Below are 19,277 nucleotides of genomic sequence, written 5' to 3' on the forward strand. Positions count from 1 at the left end.
CACGCCGTGCGCTGCTCGTAGCGGCGCACTGCTGTGCACTGTGCGCGTAGCGGCGCTTGGCACTTCGCGTAGCGGCACGCTGCTGTGCGCTGCGCGCGTAGCGGCGCTCGGCGCTGCGCGTGTTGCGGCGCGCGGCCGTGCGCTGCGTGTGTAGCAGCGCCCGGCGCTGCGTGTGTCGCGACGCGCGCCCATGCGCTACGCGTAGCTGCACACGGCTGTGCGCCGAGCGCGTAGCGGCGCCCGGTGCTGCGCGTGTCGCGGCGTGCGGCTGTGCGCTGCGTGCGTAGCGGTGATGCAGTGCGCTGCGCGCGTAGCGCCGCTGCCGTGCGCTGCAATACAAAAATCTAATGCTTTGTCGAAATTTCGACAAAGTCTTAGATCTGCTTGTCTCACAATGATATTGAAATGATAAATATTGAACAGATTTGGTTGGATAAGTTAGAAAGTTACAATCCTGTACTTTCCAACCCAACTAAATCTCTCTTAAAAAAAAGAATGATTAAGCAATTACTGAATTCTAAGAAATCACATTTACCTTGTGTCACACCCCTGATCTGCTTGGGAATGATCCTCCTCCTTAGAATCTTCTCAGCTTTGCTCCTTCACTCAACTCAATTGTTCATCAACAATAGAGGGTCTATAGAACTTTGAGAACAAACAACACTTTACTCTCCCAACGAAATTTCTAGACAACCTACACATTGTTTTTGAGATATTATTTATAATATTTCTTCTCTCTAACTGCTTGGAGCTTTGAATGGTCCATATTGATCTCCATAACTGCCACTTGACTTGGTGTATGTTGCTCCATAACCGCCATTTTGACTTGGTCCAAGCGCCCTTCCTTGATTCATTTTTCGCCCATGTATACTATCTCCATATCAATTTCTGTACTCATTTAAACCAAGATGAGATCTAATCCACTTGATTCATAGAATCAAGTGGGGTTAGTCAAAAGAAACGTATAATGAGCAATAAAACATAAACTCTTGTCATTTCATGATAATATATATGCGTAAATGATGGCATAATTTATGATAAAATTATGTTCATCAACGCTATGCTCCTAAAGTAAACTCACTGCACTCATTTGAAGTTGGCCTCACATGTCACGCAACCAGGATCATTCTCTCCCCGGGTGGCGGCCACCTAGTACTTGTCTCCCATTATCGTTTCTCCTTCCCAATAATAGAAGAATCCAATTTCCTCCTCCTAATTAGTACAGAATATGGAAGGTAACAAGCATGATGTATGGCAGAATTGCTGGGATTGTGATACAAGAGATGGAAATAACATGAAGGGGATGGAGTAAGTGTTACCAATGGGGTGATTGTATGGTCAAGGAGATGTGGTGCTACCTAAGATAACCTTCTCCCAAGATTTTGGATGAAGTGGGGGAGATAGAAAAGATGGACCAATGTGATGATATAAAGATGTATAACAATATGACTATGAAGGGAAATTTAACCTAGGAAACTCATACACTCTTAAACTCCTTCCTCTTTTATTTCTTCTAATTTGTCTTCTTCTCTTTCTTCTATTTCTTCCTCTTTCCCAAAGTTTTTTTCTTTGATGTAACATTTCTTCTTCTTCTTCTTATTCTTCTTCTTCTTCTTTTTTGAATAGAAGAGAAACACAAAAAATAACACCTTCCATTGAATGGTTTCCAATCATCTTACACAACTAGAAAGAGTGGCATATGAATCACATCGGTCAGGATAGAGAGGACAGAAGAATAAGGTTGAGGTAATGCAGAGCGAAGCATGGACCGAAAAAGAGGCGAAGAGGCGATATCAATTTGATATTAGGGAAAGGAAGATAGACTTACTTGGGAGATAGGTGTATCCTCGGTAGTGGAATCAAATTGATGATACGTAAGGTGCGAAAAGTGTGAAGCAATGAAGTGGGTGAAGGAGATGTATTCTGTGCATATGACTTAGATAATGACTCACCATTATTTTGAAATGATAGTAGGCTAATGGTGAGACAAAATACATAAGTGGGATCGGCTATTGTGAGCTGATGGAATGAGGGATCTCAATTCACTCGTCACTCCACCTTTGGAGCATAGAGCTTCTACCTTTAGACTTTCCATCATCTAATCACCTATTAGACACCCTTGCCAAATTAAAATTTAACCCACATTGCTCAAAATCGCACAATGTTCCACCTCTAACATGCTCTTGATCCGCTCTACGAGCTTACTTCTCTACACATATTCCCAAACCCATCGGATGATATTTTTTAATTTCTGTATATACGAGGTACTATTGTTATGATCAGGTTCAATCATGTAAGCTTTTCTAAAATTCAATGCATGAATAATAGTTTGCCATATGAACTACGAGATTACCTCCACCCTACTAAAACATGCAGGGTCTACAATGCATAACTAATAAAATAACAAAGAAAATTGAGGGGAAGAAGGGCAAACAGTGAGGATGGTGACATCATGCTGGATGACACGAGAAGTGAAAGATCCTGACGACACTACTGCTTCATTGGATATCACAACGCTTTCAACCTAGTGAACGGTACCAATTTAGACACAAACAAAAGTAAGACACCAAAATAGTGCAAAAAAAATCCTAAGACAAATAACAAAAATAAACAGTTCAATTGAGAATTCTAATTCAGTGATGATGTTGCCGCTGCTAGAGAAATATCCTCCTCAGAAGGCTGAGGCTCGTGTTCAAGGAAAGGCTTCAAGCGCTGCCCATTGACTTTGAATTCTGCCCCACATTTGGGTCAGGAATTAGGACAGACCTGTTCTCAAAAGGTTGGCATATGATGTAAGGTCCATCCCATCTTGATTGAAGCTTGCCTGGAAAAATTTTAAGTCGAGAATTATGTAAACATACTTTTTGTTCAGGGAGAAAAACCTTCCTGTTGATGTGTTGAGCATGGAATGCCTTCATTTTGGTTTTGTGGATGCGAGAGTTCTCATATGCTTTGTTTCGCAACTCCTCCAATTCATGTAGCTACAATAAACGCTGTTCACCTGCATCATCTAGAGGGATATTAAGTTTCTTAATAGCCCATAAAGAGTTCGATGTTCGATTTCTAATGGAAGATGACAAGCTTTTCCAATAACTAACCTGTATGGTGACATTCCTAATGGGGTTTTGTATGCAGTCCGATATGCCCATAACGCATCCGACAACTTGCTCGACCAATCCTTCCCATTAGGGTTGATACTTTTTTTCAATATTTTTTTAATCTCTCTGTTTGAGACTTCCACTTGGCCATTGGCTTGAGGATGATAGGCAATTGTAAGCCAATGATGAACTCCATATCGTTTTAACAAATCTTTAAAGAATTTTTTATTGAAATGAGTTCTGCCATGACTAATAATAGCTCATGGGCATCCAAACCGGGAAAATATATAATCTTTGACAAATTTTACAACTACTTTGTGATCATTGTTTCGTGTTGGTATGGCTTCTACCCACTTAGAGTCATAATCAACACCTACCAAAATATATTCCTATCCAAAAGATGGGGGAAAAGGTCCCATAAAATCAATACCCCAAAGATCAAACAATTCAACTTCAAGAATAGATTGTAGAGGCATTTTATCGTTGTGACCTACATTCACCACTGCTTGGCATTAAATGCACCTCTTAGAAAATTCATATGCATCCCAATGAAGATGAGGCCAATAAAAGCCACATTGTAAGACCTTATGCGCGGTGATGTTGGAGGAGTAATGTCCACCACACAAAGATGAGTGACACGACTCCAAAACTATCCATTGTTCTTCTTCTGGTATACACTGTCTGTCATTCAAAATGAGTTATTTGTCTTTAGAAAGAAGCAAAGTTAGGGGTTTCACCAATCTTGGCAAAATGTTTAGTAAAATGACGATAAAATACTGCATGGCCCAAAAAGCCGCTACGCTGCTTTAGTGTCGAGGGCAGTGGAAGCTCATTGATTATCTCAATCTTTGCCTTGTCCACCGCCAGCCCCTCCTTGCTGATATGGTGGCCTAGAACGATCCCTTTGTCCACCATAAAATGGGATTTCTCCCAATTGATCACTAACTTGTTGTCCTCGCAAATCTATAACACCTTATCCAAGTTAGACAAACAACAGTCAAAAGATTCACCATACACAGAAAAGTCATCCATGAACACCTCTAGGCATGTACCAATAAGATCAGAAAACATAGCACTCATGCACCTTTGAAAGGTTGCTTGTGCACTAGAAAGTCCAAATGGCATTTTTATAAAAGCAAATGTTCCTAAAGGGCATGTGAATGTAGTCTTATCTTGATTGTATCTTAAATATCCTAAATAAAAACTTTGGCCAGCTAATTTTTCAAGGATTTGATCAATACAGGGCAAGGGGAAGTGGTCTTTTTTTTGTTGCTAAATTTAACTTCCTATAATCTATGCACACCCTCCAACTTGAACGTACCCTAGTTTGGATCTCTCCTCCATCCTGATTTGTCTGAACAGTAATCCCTGTTTTTTTAGGTACTACATGAGTTGGACTCACCCACTTACTATCCGAAATAGGATAAATGAATCCTGATTTTACCCACTTGGTAATTTATTTGGACACTACATCATATAGATAAGGGTTTAGGCGATGTTGATGTTGTACCGATGGCTTTGACCCCTCTTTGATAAAAATTCTATGCTGGCCGATATCGGGCCTATTTCCCTTGATGTCTTCTATGGTCCATCCAATGGATTTTTTATGTTTAAGTAATACATTTAAGAGCTTAGCTTCCTGCTCCATGGTAAGTGTAGAGGAGATAATCACTTGGTACATTTTTCCTGGACCTAAGAAAGCATATTTAAGATGAGAAGGAAGAGGTTTCAACTCTAATTCATCAGTAGGCATAGATACAAGATTATGCATGCTCCCACACTTCATTTCTTTTTCGTCGCCCCCCTCCTCTTCATGAACAGTCCCATTCACTACCAACACATCTTACTTCATTTCTCCATAGAATTGCATTCATCCTGTTCATCGTCTAAGGGGCACGTATAAATAATGGGTGCATGGCTGATTTTCCCTGAAATTTTCACATCCACTACTCTAAAATCCACAAGAAATGAGGACTTTTCAACTTTCAAAACTAAATCCACCAGCTGACAAAATGGTCTTCTAATTGATCCGTCCGCTAACTGCAATTTTAAAATTATTGGTTGCAATTCTCCAAATTTAAAAGTTTCAAATTAAGCCTTAGGCATAATATTCACACTTGCTCCCAAATCAAGTAAGGCTTCGCTAAATATTTCACCTATAATTTCACATTTGATCAGTGGTGCTCCTGGATCTTTGCGCTTTTGAGGTAATTCGTGCAAAAAGATTGAGCTAATATTCTCTGAATGTTGAATCCTCTTTTGCTTCCTAGGAGGTGTGTAGAGTTTTTTCACAAATTTGGAGTAACCCGGGATGTATTGTATTGTATCTAAAATGGGAATTTTGACGCTGGCTTCCTTTAAATACTGAATAAGTGGGCTCTCCTTCGATTTTTCTTTCCTTGAGTGTAGAGCACTAGGGAAAGGGATAGATGGACAATAGGCTTTAGGATCGGGTTCCTTTTTCGGATTTTCATCCCCTCCCACTTCCTCATCTTTCTTTGTTTATCTAAATTTTCCTCCCCCACCTTTTGTTTTTCTAGATCTGCAAATGGATTGGATAGTTCTCTCCCACTTCTAATTTTCGACACACCATTTAACTCTCTTTCTTCCTTATTTTCGATCATGGCATGCACATCATGGGTATGCTTACTAGCTATGCTACACATATCATCAACATAGAGCAAATTACTAGGATTAATGCAAGCTTGGGCAGAGATCTTACCTGGTTTTGTACCCGTCTCTGTGGGGTCTTCACGTGTACCTTGTGGTGCTCCACCATGCAAGAATTGTTGACTGATGTGAAGTCCCACCTCCGTCTTGAGCTTATCCATCGCCTGCGGATGCCACTCCTCCATTTCTTCAAAAAGCATGATCATCCTCTTCTTGTCCTCTTGAAGCTCTTCAATCACCTTCGTGAGAGTCGCATTAGTGGAATCTAAAAAATTCCGGTAAGGTTGATAATGTTGTTGTTGATGGGGATGGTTTGCCTTCGGTTGGAATTGTTGTTGCGATGGCCAATTAGTACTGTTCCATCCCTGTCCTCTATGGTCTCCTCTAGGGGCCCACTGACCATTGTTCATCTCCTGTCTGCCTATAGTGTTCACCTCTGAAATCATTGGGCACTCTTCTCCCGTGTGGCCATCACATGAGCACATCTCACATCGACTGATTTGGTTGTTTGCTCCTCCACTACTTTGCCCTTGCCACAATGAAATCATTTTTTCATTCATCTTCTCCATGGTTTTTCCCATCATGACACTGATCTGTTTTTCAATTCGGTCCGTAGTGATCTGAGGTTCAACTCCCCTAACATCCAATAATCCACCCTTTCGAGGGGTGACCCTCACATGATCGGAAGCGTCTTGGTGGTAAGCTAGATTAACTGAATTTTTTTGTAGGAGGGCCATGGCTTCATCCTCATACATGTCTGCTATTGCTCCTCCACTTGAAATATCAACTCTTCCTTTTTCAACATCATTCAATCCTTCATACAATATTTGCACTAACTCCCATTTGAGAATGCCATGGTGGGGACATTTTCTTATGAGACCCATCAATCTTTCCAAACTTCACTAAAGGTGTCATTTTCCTGCTGAAAATTCCTAATTTCTCTTCTGAAGGAGTTCATCCTCGCTACTGTATAATATCTATTTAAAAAACTTTTCTCCATCTCATTCCAGGATTCGATGTTCGTCCCCAATGTTCTAAACCAATATTTGGATATATCCTTAAGGGCATGAGGGAACAATTTCATTCTCACCGCTTCATTCAAAATTCTGGGGTAGGTACAACTCTTACAGGCTTCATAAAATTTTTCTAAAAAATTGTATGGCTCTTCATTTGCCTTCCCTAAAAAGGATGGTAGTAAGTGAAATTGGTGTGGGTCTATTCTAAACATAACATCATCTCCAATAAGGGCAGATATTTTGGTTAAATAGTACTTTCAGCTGGTATTGAATATTCTCTAATCCTCCTTCGTCCTTCGTTAACTACTTCAGGGTTTCCTACTCCATTCCCTATAGGATCCATTGGTGGGATTCCAATTGACGTTTCCTCTATGAATGAAGGTTTAGTGAAGGGTGATTGGGGTGCGGGGAGTCTACTACTGGGGAGTATCTGTCACTGCTCTCTGATTCAAATCAACCCATAAGCTTCATACAAAACCACTAATTCAAACACGAACACCCTTTAGTCGTTAGCCATCACATCACCTTACAATTTAAAACTGGTAATGATGATACTTATCAGCATTTGAATTAACACTTCCCAAATTTTCTTTTATCATTAAAAGTCGGTTGAATTCTTTAGCGTTGCCGCCCCGTAGTGGCGCCAATTGATAAGCCAAAAATAGGTTTAGTCATTGTAAATTTTAGCTTATACAATAAAATTTATAACACCTCACTTAATGATGAGAAGAGGTATCATCCAACAGAGGCTAGTAAGGAGTTCAATTCAATGATTTTCCAATAATAAGGATTACATTTTTCTTAAATGAAGATCAAATCAATCTTATTTAACAAGGAATTTAGAGACGGAGGTAGAAGAGATGAGAAGAGTATAAGAGGTCAGGTAACTCTAAGTTGAAGTACTTGATCCAAAGAGGTAAGGTCTATTTCTATCTTAATCTCTATTTCTATCTCTATATCTATCTCAATCTGATGTAACACGACCTGCCGGGATCGGTCGGCTCGGGTTACACCACAATTCATGTCTAAGGGATCAATAAAAATGGCTAAGTATAATGATAATGAATTTTGAGAAACAACGACAAGTACAAAGTAACACGGTGAAGAAGTTCAGTGAGTAGCTAAATTGGCGAAGTTCGATTGAGCACAATCGACCTCCCAACGTCCCTTTGGACCAAATTCAGATGCGTGAGACGAGGGATAGTCCGACCATCCAAGAACGTCCAATGTTTCCCGAAGGAGCTAATGCACTGCCACAAGAATTAAATCTATTTACTCTCCCTAAGGTTTCTAGACGGGTCTGACGGGGTGCTAACTCTCGAGGCACAAACACAACGAGATGAATATTAAAAGAGGTAATGATATGCAAACGAAAGGGGTGTAATGATTCCTGTGAACCTGGCAATTCTTCAAGGGATCCATTGATGACGATGACAATCGTGTTCGTGGATGTGTAGAGTGCGGACGCGGGCGGGGGCGAGGTACGAAGGCCCGGGTGTGGACGATAGCGTAGATACAAGTGTGAACACCGGCACGGGCATGGGTTCAAGTGCGTGCGTGGCGCGGGTGAGGGCGCAGACGTAGGTGCGATCAAGGGCGATGGCGCTGGCACAAGCACAGACGTAGGCGCGGTGCGTGCGCGAACACAGACGAGGCGTGCCTGGCGGCTGCAAGTGCGGATGCAGGCATGAGCGCGGTCAAGGCATGGCGCACCTAGCGGCGGCGGACGCAGCTGGAAGGCAGGGGGCAGCCTGGCGATTGCAGGCACGAGCGTAGACGTGAGCGCGATCGAGGGCGCGGTGCGCTTGGCAGTTGCGAACGCGGGTGGAGGGCACGACGCCTGGCAGCTGCAGGCGCGAGTGAAGGGGCGCGGTGCGCCTAGCCGTTGCAGGTGCGTGCTCAGACCTGAGCGCAGCCGAGGGGCGGTGCGCCTGGCAGCTGCGAACACGGGCGGAGGGGCATGACGCTTGGCGGCTATAGGCACGAGCGGAGGGCACGGTGCACCTGGCGGCTGCAAGCGCGGGTGCAGACGCAGATGCGGTCGATGGAGCAGGGGTGCAGAGGCATAGAGGTTTGGCGGCGTTCACGGGGGATGAAAGTTTCTGGGTGAGGGCCGCGGCGAGACTCTAAGAACCCCTCCAAGAATCACGTTCTTGATAGTTTCTTGTGCTGTAACTGTCAAGGGATGGATCTTCTTGAATGAAGAGAGCACGAAGAACCAAGGATGGCGATGACTCCACGTAGATATCGTCATGGAGGAAACACGTTTCCCACGTCATGGAACGATCTAGCAATACCACCACACTCTAGGCTAGAAGTAAGAGAACAAATGAAAAAAAAACACAATACTGGATTTCTTCACAACAAGTCATGCCCATCCTCTTGGGTATGCCATCCTTATATAGGGGCACGGGCATGCCCAATCGGCACAACTTGAGAAAACCGTATCAACATGATCGGTTTTCTCTAAAACAATAAAAATAACAAAGAACGAGATGGAAAAGGCCCCAAAACACGACTGGCCTGGTAAAAAATCCATCGATGAAATTACAACAAAGATATGACGAAAATAAACATAGAAAACATGCGTGTAGCGTGTAAAGCTTTGACTCTACTTCGAGCACTTGAACGAGGCGTCACGGGCATCGGCTCGAGTGGCTCATTGTGGCTGTTGGCAGCGGGCCATCGTGCTGTCGAGATCATCCCCCATCACGATCTCTATCTTTGTCTCTGCCATTATCTTTACCTCTATCAATATTTCAATCTCAATCTCTATCTCTATCTCAATCTAAACCTCTATCACGATCTCCAACTTCTTCTCTATCTCCATCGCTATCTCTATCTCTATCCAGACCTCTATCGCGATCTCCAACTTCTTCTCTATCTCCATCGCTATCTCTATCTCTATCTCTATCGGTATCTCTATCTCTACCTCTATCTGAATCTCTCTCCAGACCTCTATCGCTATCTCCAACTTCTTCTCTATCTCTTTCTCTATCACTATCTCTATCTCTATCTCTATCTCTATCTATATCGCTACCCCTATCGTTAGCTCTATCAATAACTCTATCTTATTCTCTATCTCTATCACTATCTCTATATCTATCTCTATCATTATTTCTATCTATATCTCTATCTCTTTCTCTATCTCTATCTCTATCTCTATCTATATCTCTATCTTTATCCCTATCTCTATCTCTATCTCTATCTCTATCCTTATCCCTATCTCTATCTCTATCTCTATAACTATCTCTATCTCTATCTCTATCTCTATCACTATCTCTATCTCTATCTCTATCTCTATCTCTACCTCTATCTCTATCTCCATCTTTATCTCTATCTCTATTTCTATCTCTATCTCTATCTCTGTCTCTGTCTCTATCTCTATTTCTATCTCTATCTCTATCTCTATCTCTATCTCTATCTCTATATCTATCTCCATCTCTATCTCTGTCTACCGCTACCTCTATCGTCATCTCTACCGCTATCTCTATCGTTATCCCTATTTCTATCTCTATGTCTATCGATATCAATATCTCTATCTCTATTTGTATCACTATATCTGTTACTATTTCTATCTCTATCTCTATCTCTATCTCTATCTCTGTCTTTATCTTGATCTCTATCTCTATCTCTATCTCTATCTCTATCTCTATCTCTATCCCTATCCCTATCTCTATCTCTATTCATATTTCTTTCTCGATCTCTATCTCTATCTTATTGGCTATCACTAACACTATCTCTATATCTATCTCTATTATTAGCTCTATCTATATCTCCATCTCTATCACTATCTCTATCTGTATGTTATCTCTATCTCTATCTAATGGCGTAGCCGTTACGTTAACAATGTTTTGTTTCCCTAGGTTAGACAAATTTTCATTTTTCTGATTAGGATTTCGTTATGTATTTCATGGGGCCTATATATAGGACCCCAAGGGTAAGAAGAAGACAACTTTTGGAAAAAGAAGAGTCTGTCCCGTTCCCTTGTGAGAAGAAGAAGAGAGAAAAGAGGGTGAGAGAGAGTAGGGCCGAACGGAATGGGGCCGACCTTGGCCGGCCCTCCCGTTCTGCCCTCCCCCTCCTGTTCCATCGTGATACGCCGACAAAACCCTAGGCGGCCGCCGCTGCCACCGTGGGGGTCCCAGGTCGTAGGGCCGCCGTTCGCCGCACCGGTCGCCCACAGGGCCACCAGCCGCCACGCGGGATTGCTGCTCGCCACACAGGAGCGCCGCCCGCCGCGCGGGGTAGCCGCCCGCCGCGCGGGGTAGCCGCCCGCCGCGCGGGGTAGCCGCCGCTGTAGCCGCTCCCGCTGTGGTAGCCGCCCGCCGCGCTGGGTAGCCGCCGCTGGTAACCGCCCGCCAGCGGGTAGCCGCCGCTGGTAGCGCTCCGCTGGCTGCCGCGGGCAGCCACCCGCAGCGCAGCGCCGCGCCGCCGCCGCGACGGGCTGGCGGCCACCCTCTCCGGGAGCGCCGTCCTCGCATGGAGCCGCTGCCCTCGCACGGAGCCGCGACCCTCGCCAAGGCCGCCACCCGCCGCTACACTCGGCCGCCATTCCCCGCCGCCCCCGGCCACTGCCGTCGCCGCCTTGGCTGCCGTAAGCCGCCATATAGCTCCGCCGTCCTTGTCATCCGGCCAGCGGAATAGCCCCGCCCACAAGTCATCAGGCCTACCAACACCTCGACGACAATCCGTGGAGCGCTGACCAAGTGGAGATAGCGAGACCCTCGGCTTCTACGAATTGACGCCCCACGCAGGACTTTTCCGGGATGCCCCTCCTAGAGCGGGACGTGCATTCCAAGATGATCATCCCCGAACAGGACGAACAGACCACTCCGCAGCAGGATGAAAATGTCCGTCCGTCACTATCTCTATCTCTATCTCTATCTCTACCTCTATCTCTATCTTTATTTCTATCTCTATCTATATCTCTATCTCTATCTCTATCTCTATCTCTATCTCTATCTCTATCTCTATCTCTATCTCTATCTCTATCTCTATCTCTATCTCTTTCTCTATCTCTATCTCTATCTCTATCTCTATCTCTATCACTATCTGTATCTCTATCTCTTTCTCTATCTCTATCTCTATCTCTATCTCTATCTCTATCACTATCTGTATCTCCCTTTTTATCTCGATCATAATCTCTATCTCAATCTCTATCACAATCTCTATTATGGTTTATATCTTCATCTCTATCTCTATATCTATCTCTATCTCAATCCTTATCACAATCTCTATTATGGTTTTTATCTTCATCTCTATCTCCATCGTATCTCTATCTCTATATTTTTCTCTATCTCTATCGTTATCACTATCTCTATCTCGATCTCTATATCTATCTCAATCTATATCTCTATCTCAATGTTTATCGCTATCTGTATCTCTCTCTCTCAATCTCCATCTATATCTGCGTATATATCTCTAGCTCTATCTTAATCTCTATCCCAATCTCTATCTCTATCTTTATCTCTATATCTATCTCAATCTCAATCTTACCTCTTTCCCTATCTCTATCTTCATCTCTATCTACATCTATATCTCTGTCTCCATCTCTATCTCTATCTCTATCTCTATCTCTATCTCTATCTCTATCTCTATCTCTATCTCTATCTCAATCTCTATCTCGAACTCTGTCTCTATCTCCATCTCTATCTTTACTTCTATCTATGTCTCAATCTCTGTCTCTTTCTCTATCTCCATCTCTATGTCTATCTCTATCTCTATCTCTTTCTCTATCTCTATCTCTATCTCTAGCTCTGTCTCCATCTCTATCTCTATTTCTATCTCCATCTCTATATTTATCTCTATCTCTATCTTTATCTCTATCTCTATCTTTATCTCTATCTCTATCTGTATCTCTATCTCTATCTGTACTTCTATCTCTATCTCTATCTCTATCTCTATCTTTATCTGTCTGTCTGTCTCTATCGCTATCGTTATCTCTATGTCTATCTTTATCTCTATCTCTATGTTTATCTCTATCTCTATCTCAATGTCTTTGTCTATAGCTATTTCTATCTTTATCTCTAACTCTATTTCAATCTTTGTCTATGTCTCTATCTCTATCTCTATATCTGTCTCTATGTTTATCTGTACCTCTATCTCAATCGTTATCACTATCTCTATTTATTTTTCTTTCTCGATATCTATCTCTATTTCTATCTCTATCTCGATCTCTATCCTATCACTATCTCTATCTCTATCTCTATCTTTATCTCTATCTCTATCTCACTTTGTATCTCCTTATCTATCTCCATCTGTATCTTTATTTCTATATCTATCTCTATCTCTATCTCCATCTCTATATCTGTCTCTATCTCTATCTCTATCTCTATCTCTATCTCTATCTCTATCTCTATCTCTATCTCTATCTCTATCTCTATCTCTATCTCTATCTCTACCTCTATCTCTATCTCTGTCTATGTCTCAATCTCTATCTCTATCTCTATCTCTATATCTATATCTATCTCTTTCTCTATATATATCTCTATCTCTATCTCTACGTTTGTGTCTATCATTATCTCTACCTTTATCTCTATCCCTATCTTATCTCTATCGCTATGTCTATCAATACTTCTATCTCTATCTCTATCTCTCACTCCATCTCTATCAATGGTTCTATCTGTATCTCTAACTTTATCTCTATCCTTATCTAAATCTGTCTCAATCGATATCATTATCTCTATCTTTATCACTATCTTTATCTCTATCTCTATCTCTAGCTCGATCTCTATCTCTATTTCTATGTCTACATCTATCTCTATTTTCATCTTTATCTCTATCTCTATATCTGTCTCTATTTTTATATCTATCTCTATATCTATCATTATCTCTAATATTACTTCTATCTCGATCTATATCCCTATCTCTATCTCTATCTGAATCACTATCACTATCTCTATTTATTGTTCTTTCTCGATCTCTATCTCTATCCCTGTTTCTATCTCTATCTCTATCTCTATCTCTTTCTTTGTCTATCTCTCTATATCTACCTTTATCCATCTCTATCTCTATTACTATCTCTATCTCTATCCCTATCTTTATCTCGATGTCTTTCCCTATTTTTATCGCCACCTCTATTATTATTTCCATCTTGTTCTCAATATCTGTCTCTATCTGTTTCTCTATCTCTATCTCTATCTGTACCTCTGTCTATATCTCTTTCTCTGTCTATTTCTATCTGTATCTCTATGTTTGTGTTTATCTTTATATCTATCTCAATATCTATCTCTATCCCTATCTGTCTCTATCTCTATCTCTATATGTATCTCTATCTCTATCTCTATCTCTATCCCTAACTCTATTTCTATGTCTACCTCTATCGTTATTTCTATCTTTCTTTGTATCTCTATATCTATCTCTATCTAAATCTCTATCTCTATCTATATCATTATCTCTAGTATTATTTCTATCTCAATCTCTGTCCCTATCTGTATATCTATCTGAATCGTTTTCACTATCTCTATTTATTTTTCTTTCCCAATCTCTATCTCCATCTCTATCTCTATCTCTATGTTTATCTCTATCCCTATCTCTATCTCTAGCTATATCTCTATCTCTATCAATGCTATTATCTCTATCTCTAACTCTATCTCTATTTTTTATTCTCTCTCTATTTCAATGGCTATCTTTATATTTATCTCTATCTCTATCTTTATCTCTATATCTATCTGTATCACTATCTCTATCGCTTTTTTTACGTCTACCTCTATCTCTATTTATATCTTTATCTCTATCTCTATATCTGTCTCTATCTCTCTATATATCCCTATCTCTATCTTTATCTCTACTATTATTTCTATCTCGTTCTATATCCCTATCTCTATCTCTACCTCAATCTTTATCGTTATCTCTTTTTTTTTCTTTCTTGATCTCTATCTCTATCTCTCTCTCTCTCTCTCTCTCTCTCTCTACTTCTATCTCTATCTCTATCTCTATCTCTATCTCTATCTCTTTCTTTATCCATCTCTCTGTATCTATCTTTATCTGTATACCTTTATCTGTCTATCGATCTCTATCTCTATCAGTATCTTTATCTGTCTCTAACTCTATTTTTATATCTATCTTGTTCTCTATATCTGTCTCTATCTGTTTCTCTATCTCTACCTCTGTCTCTATCTCTTTATCTGTCTATTTCTGTCTCTATCTCTATCTTCATCTTTATCTTGATCTCGATCTCTATATCTATCTCTATCCCATTCTCTATCTCTGTCTCTATCTCTATCTCTAGCCCTTTCTCTATCTGTATCGCTATCTCTATCTCTATCTCTATTTCTATGTCTACCTCTGTCTCTATTTCAATCCTTATCTGTATCTGTATCTGTATCTGTATCTCTATCTCTATCTCTATCATTATCCTTAGAATTATTTCTATCTCGATCTCTATCCCTATCTCAATCGTTATCACTATCTCTACTTATTTTTCTTTCTCAATCTCTATCTTTAACTCTATCTCAATGTTTATGTATATCTCTATCTCCATCTTTATCTCTATCCCTATCCCTATCGCTATCTCTATCTCTGTCTATATCTCTAACTCTATCTCTACCTTTATCTCTCTCTCTCTCTCTCTCTCTCTCTCTTTCTCAATTGCTATCTTTATCTCTACTCTATCTGCATCTCTATCTCTATCTCTATCTCTATCTCTATCTCAATCTCTATTGCTATGTCTACATCTATCTCTATTTCTATCTTTATCTGTATCTCAATATCTGTCTGATGGTGTGGCACAGCCAGACACCGCCGAGCCGTCACACGAGGAGCGAGCACCGTCATCGAGCCCGTCACCGACTTGTGTCCAGCTAACACGACGAGTAGCTGCATCGATGCGCAACCCCGGGTTCAAGTACTCGGCATGACGACGCGCCATCTCCATCGTCGGAGCTTTTGATTTATCCACTTTATTTCCCTTTATTTCCCTTTGTAAGTGTAGTGAGGGGAAGGCCCATATGATGACATCTTCCCCTCCCACTCTGCATTTTCTTCTTTCCTTTCTTTTTTCCTTTTGTTGTTATGGGGGCCCATTTTCATCCACCCTATATAAGGAGGGGTGGGCGCCCAAAACACTCACTCTTGAATTTTTCCATTTGAAAGTTACAATATCGTGGGAAGACCAAGAGTCATGATCATAGGATGAAGAAGAAGAAAGAAGAAGAAGAAGAAGAAGAAGAAGAGGAAGGGGGGAGGAGAAGAGAGAAGGAGAAGAGAAGAGAAGGGAGAAGGAGAGGAACCCGGCCGGCCGGCCGTCGCCCCCTGCTGGAACGCCGCCGCGCCGACAGCTCGCCCCGACGCCCATTCCCGCCACCGACGGTCGTCCTCGCCGGCGGCGACCGTCCTCGCCACCAGCGACCATTCTCGCCGCCGCTCCGACGCTTGACCCCGCCTGCGCCGCCCCGTGCGTTCGTCCGTTCGTGTGACACCACCCCCCACGTGACACCACCGTCTGCTCGCGCGACGCCGCCGACCGTGTGGTCGCGCCGTGCTCGTGCCACCGGGAACGCGTCCGCCGCTGGCCCGCCCCACTGCCGCGAACCTTGCTGCACGCCGTGCCCGTCGCCGCCAAAGGCAGCCTGAACCACACACGCTGCCGCGCGCTGCTGCCTGCGCGCGCACTCGCCGCGCGCTGTGCCCAATTGCGTGCCACACACGCCCGAGCCATAATCGCCTTGTGCGGTGCGCCCGCTGTCGCTGCACCCGCTGTGAGTCGAGGCCGCCCGAGCCCCGTGTGCCGGCCTATGCGTTACCTGCTTGCGCGCGCGCCGCCATGCTCGTGCCCGCTAGCTTCTTGCCACCGTCACTTCTCCACCGAGCCTGCCTGCGAACGTCCGCACCCCGTCTAGCCACTACCGCAACAGCCAGCCATCCGCGTCACCGACCTCCTGTGCTTCCCGACTTCCTCTCTAACTCGAGATATCCATCGCCAGCGGGACGAAGGTACTCCCCTGCCCGTGCTCTTTACGTCTCTTACGTCCTTCAGTACTCTTCTGATTTGCCTCTTCCGCGCTCGGCTTAGATATAGGTGAGCGGGACAGTTTGAGAAAATGACGAATTATACGAGAGTCTTACCTGCTCGGTACGAGTCGGGTTCTTTCTCGATCTCTATCTCTATCCCTATCTCTATGTAATTCTCTATCTCCATCTCTAACTCTATCTCTATCTCTGTCTCTATCTCTATCTCTATCTCTATCTCTATCTCTATCTCTATCTCTATCTCTATCTCTATCTCTATCTCTATCTCTATCTCTATCTCTATCGCTATCTCTATCTCTATCTTTATCTCTATCTCTATCTCTATCTCTATCTCTATCTCTATCTCTATCTCTATCTCTATCTCTATCTCTATCTCTATCTCTATCTCTATCTCTATCTCTATCTCTATCTCTATCTATATCTCTATCTCTATCTCTATCTCTATCTCTATCGCTATCTCTATCTCTATCTCTATCTCTATCTCTATCTCTATCTCTATCTCTATCTCTATCACTATGTCTATCTCTATCTCTATCTCTATCTCTATCTCTATCTCTATCTTGATCACTATTTCTATCTCTATCTCTATCTCTATCTCTAACTCTATCTCTATCTCTATCTCTATCTCTATCTCTATCTCTATCTCTATCTCTATCTCTACCTCTATTTCTATCACTACCTCTATCTCTATCTCTATCTCTGTCCATCTCTATCTTTATCTCTATCTCTATCTCTATCTCTATCTCTATCTCTATCTCTATCTCTATCTCAATCTCTATCTCTATCTCTGTTTCTATCTCGATCTCTATTTCTATCTCTATATCTATCTCTATCTCTATCTATATCTCTATGTCTATCTCTATATCTATCTGAATCTCAATCTTGATTTCTATCTTTATCTCTATCTCTATCTCTATCTCTATCTCTATCTCTATCTCTATCTCTATCTCCATCTCTATGTCTATCTCTATCTCTATCTCTATCTCTATCTCTATCTCTATCTCTATCTCTATCTCTATCTCTATCTCTATCTCTATCTCTATCTCTATCTCTATCTCTATCTCTGTCTCTATTTCTATCTCTATCTCTATCTCTACCTCTATCTCTATCTCTATCTCTATCTCTATCTCTATCTCTATCTCTATCTCTATCTCTATCTCTATCTCTATCTCTATCTCTATCTCTATCTCCAACACTATCTCTATCTCTATCTATATCTCTATCTCTGTCTCTATCTCTATCTCTATCTCTATCTCTGTCTGTGTCTCAATCTCTATCTCTATCTTTATCTCTATCTCTATATCTATATCTATCTCTCTCTCTATCTATATCTCTATGTCTATCTCTATCTCTATCTCAAACTCAATCTTGATTTCTATCTCTATCTCTATCTGTATATCTATCTCTATCTCTATCTATATCTCTATGTCTATCTCTATATCTATCTCAATCTCAATCTCGATTTCTATCTCTATCTCTATCTCTATCTCTATCTCTATCTCTATCTCTATCTCTATCTCTATCTCTATCTCTATCTCTATCTCTATCTCTACTTCTGTCTCTTTTTCTATCTCTATATCTATCTCTATCTCTATCTCTATCTCTATCTCTATCTCTATCTCTATCTCCAACATTATCTCTATCTCTATCTATATCTCTATCTCTATCTCTATCTCTATCTCTATCTCTATCTCTTTCTCTATCTCTATCTCTATCTCTATCTCTATCTCTATCTCTATTTCTATCTCTATCTCTATCTCTACTTCTGTCTCTATTTCTATCTCTATCTCTATCTCTATCTCTATCTAGATCTCTATCTCTATCTCTATCTCTATCTCTATCTCTATCTCCATCTCTATCTCTATCTCTATCTCTATCTCTGTCTATGTCTCAATCTCTATCTCTATATCTATATCTATCTCTTTCTATATATATATCTCTATATTTATCTCTATCTCTATCTCAATCTCAATCTTTATTTCTATCTCTATCTCTATCTCTAGATTTATCTCTATCTCTATCTCTACCTCTGTCTCTATCTCTATGTCTATTGTTGTCTTATCTCTATCTCCATCTCTATCCCTATCTCGATCTCTATCTCTATCCATATCTCTATCTGTATCTCTATCTCTATCTTTATCTCTATCTCTATCTCTATCTCTATCTCTATCTCTATCTCTATCTCTGTCTATGTCTCAATCTCTATCTCTATATCTATATCTATCTCTTTCTCTATATATATCTCTATGTTAATCTCTATCTCTATCTCTATCTCTATCTCTATCTCTATCTCTATCTCTATCTCTATCTCTATCCCTATCTCTATCTCTATCTCTATCTCTATCTCTATCTCTATCTTGATCACTATTTCTATCTCTATCTCTATCTCTATCTCTATCTCTATCTTGATCACTATTTCTATCGCTATCTCTATCTCTCTCTCTATCACTACCTCTATCTCTATCTCAATCTCTGTCCATCTCTATCTTTATCTCTATCTCTATCTCTATCTCTATCTCTA

The sequence above is a fragment of the Wolffia australiana genome, chromosome 20 (genome assembly GCF_029677425.1).
Source record: "Wolffia australiana isolate 7733 chromosome 20, ASM2967742v1".
Lineage (NCBI taxonomy): Eukaryota > Viridiplantae > Streptophyta > Magnoliopsida > Alismatales > Araceae > Wolffia > Wolffia australiana.